General features: G+C 43.4%; 1 pseudogene; it reads left to right on the top strand.

The window, feature by feature from the left end:
• The first annotated feature begins 2,541 nt into the window (after positions 1–2,541).
• On the top strand, positions 2,542–2,803 carry LOC142917069 (selenoprotein W pseudogene; annotated as a pseudogene).
• The last annotated feature ends 492 nt before the right edge of the window (positions 2,804–3,295 follow it).

Here is a 3,295-nt window from a genome sequence, read left to right as displayed (position 1 = left end):
ATTCCACGGCACACAGACCAGGAGCGATCGCAGCATGTAGGGACGCGTATTTGCGAGAATCGCAACGCGTGGAGACCACGAGCAAAGTCAGACCAGTTCCCAATTCCACGGCACACAGGCCAGGAGCGTTCGCAGCGTGCAGAGACGGGTATTTGCGACAATCGCCACGGGTGGAAGCAAAGAGCAGGACCATATCTTCACCCAATGCAGCGGCACACAGCCGGCCAAAATTACCCACACAGATGGCGAGATAACAATTACGGTCGACAGTGGCACATAGAGAATGGGCGGCCATGACACACAAAGACACATAATCGCGAGAATCACGGCGTGTATAGGCCAAGAGCAGAATCATGCCGATTCCCCATTCCACGATACAGAAGGGGCACACATGGCTTGGCTGTAACAAAGAGGGTGACATGGGCACGTGATAAATCGCTCACACTGGTTGAGAGGAAAATGACAGGGAAAGAGGTGTCCGCTGATCTGAAAAAAAAATCACAGCCCTTTGAAAAAATCAAGCAGGTTGGAGGTTACCAACAGAACCAGGAGGGGAACCATGATTGTGGAAAACTAAATGCGTCATGCATCCGCTCTGATAATCTGGTGGAGAACGCGAGAGTCGCTCCCGTGGTGAACACACCTATTGAACAGGGAAAAATAACCATTAAGTGTGATCCAACAGGAAATGATAACCAACAGGATCGGGAGGAGAAACATGCTTGTTTGGTAAATGGAAAAGCGATCAATTGTGTCGCAAAATTGCGTGAGAGTACTGTGAAAATGCCAGGGAAACGCGCTACGGAGACAAAAATCCATGATGGATCGGGGAATGTGTGGAAATCCAGCACACGCAAAAACATGGAATCGAATCGAGGCATCGAATCGTGGTACGGAGTCAGCAAATCTGCACCTGGCTGCGGAGAAGGCAAATGACCCCAACAGTCGAGCACGGAAACTCGTGTTGTGTACTAATCCTGGTGGCGCTCGACATGGCTTCACGCCACATAAACCCACAGGGAAGGCGAGGGATAAAAAAAATTACCGATAGGCAATCATAATTATTTCAGTCGAACGCTTTAATTGCATAATCGTTGATGAATCAATGAACGAACATCGCCGTGGTACTGTGCTGACGATTTCAAGCATAATAATTTCGCATATCAGAATGTGTTAAGGATTGGATACGAATCAAAGACCGAGTGCCGTGTTGTGTAATCATTCAAGAATACGAGTTTGCATATTATAAGGTTAAGGTTTTGATAGAATAGTTCGCTTGTTTTTAATCTCTCTCTCAACAACCGATCGATTGCGTTACGCGTCGGGAATTAACCACAGGTGCCGCTATCGAGGTGAAACAACGCAATCGTGATGGTATCATGTTAACGCTGTGTTGAAATTCCAACATCCCGAGATTGAGTTTTCATATTATCCAAAAATTAAAGTTAGCTAGAAAATAAAATTGATCAAAGCAGAAGGTTTGTGTGTGATTCTTCCTGAAATTCTGCATAATATTTTTCTGCGTATGAGATCTGAATCCTGGGGACCTATCATAAGCACACTATCACCACACATAATCCATAACACACACAATTCATAATGTTCAATCGAGAGTAATCGTATCCTTAACGATAATACGGACTTAAAGAGCAGAGTCGAATCGACTCTCTCTCATTCACGCTCACAACGCCTGCGTCACTGCATACGATTCATTGCGTTATTCCAATTCATAACACAATCCTCGTCACCGAGGCTCGACCTTAGAATCCATAACGACCTGCATTATCATAACCACGCCCACTCGCATAAATTAATACGATTATATCTCGAATCAGCATAATTTATGCGCATAATTACACTGATTAACATAATTTCGGATAAATTATGCAAATCTCAAATTTCATTTAATTTTCATTATTTTCATCAATTTTCATAACACCTATATATACAACAGCAGTAGCGGTATTAGTAGTGGTAGTCATGGTGATAGTAATAATGGTGGTAGTAGTGGTAGTTAGTGGTGATAGTAGTGGTGGTAGTAATAGTGGTGGTAGTGGTGATCATAGTAGTGGTAGTAATAGTGGTGATCATAGTAGTGGTAGTAATAGTGGTGGTAGTAGTGGTGGTAGTAGTGATAGTAGTGGTAGTAGTGATAGTAATAGTAGTGAGAGTGGTGGTAGTAGTAGTTAGTGGTGGTAGTGGTAGTTAGTGGTGGTAGTAGTGGTAGTAATAGTAGTAATAGTGGTGGTAGTAGTGGTAGTAAGAGTGGTGGCAGTAGTAGTGGTAGTAGTAATAGTGGTGGTAGTAGTAGTAGTGGTAATAGTGGCGGTAGTAGTGGTAGTAGTAGTGGCGGTAGTAGTGGTAGTAATAGTGGTGGCAGTAGTAGTGGTAGTTCGTGGTGGTAGTAGTAGTGATAGTGGTGGTAGTAGTAGTGATAGTGGTGGTAGTAGAGAGGGTAGAGGGAGAGAGCGAGGGAGATAAGACGCGGTTCAGTGATGGTGCAGAACAGATGTTTCAGCCTCAACCACCTCTACAGCAGCAATGCCGCTCAAAATACGCATCGTTTATTGTTGGCGCCTGAGGGTACCGAAGTCGGTTTCACCACCTCAAGGATTAACTTGCAACCGAGTTCCCTGGAGAGATAACTGGTGAGGGGACCCCGACGCAGACTGGCTTCCTGGAGGTGCAGATTGTGGGAGGGAAACTTCTCCACTCCAAGGCCAACGGCGATGGGTTTGTAGACTCGGATGAGAAGCTACAAAAGATCTTCTTCAGTGGAGTGGAGAAAGCCCTCGAAAAGTAGCCAGAATGTGTTGAAGCAGAAGCATGCTTTGCTTATTCTTGGTTTTTTCGGTAAAGTCACCACGTAGAAGGGAAACAATAAAATAATACAAATATAAAACAATACAATTCTCACGACGTTTCGACTGCAACACAAGCAATCATCAGGTGTGAAATTTTCTTACTGTGGTTTTCACACATGATGATGATTGCTTGTGTTGCAGTCGAAACGTCGTGAGAATTTTATTGTTTTATATTTTTATTATTTTATTGTTTCCCTTCTACTTTACCGAAAGAACCAAGAATATGAATCCCTGCAGTCACTAAAGCTTTAAATCAAAACATGCTTTGCTTCTTAACAGAGGTAAAGGCTTGTCTGTGTCGCTGGTTCTAAAGAAATGTATTGATGTTAAAATAATGTATGATTCAAAGCTAGCACATTTATAGTAAGAAATCAGTCAGCATGTGTTAAATAGTCCACTGCTGTGCACACAGCTTTTGTTAAACTGGCACA

Source organism: Petromyzon marinus, unplaced genomic scaffold (assembly GCF_048934315.1).
Source record: "Petromyzon marinus isolate PM22_M1 ecotype Great Lakes invasive population unplaced genomic scaffold, UKy_Petmar_22M1.pri1.0 PM_G_Scaffold_41, whole genome shotgun sequence".
In the NCBI taxonomy this organism is placed as follows: Eukaryota; Metazoa; Chordata; class Hyperoartia; order Petromyzontiformes; family Petromyzontidae; genus Petromyzon; species Petromyzon marinus.
The sequence above is the reverse complement of the archived record's forward strand: the minus strand, read 5'-3'. Positions and strand labels throughout refer to the sequence as shown.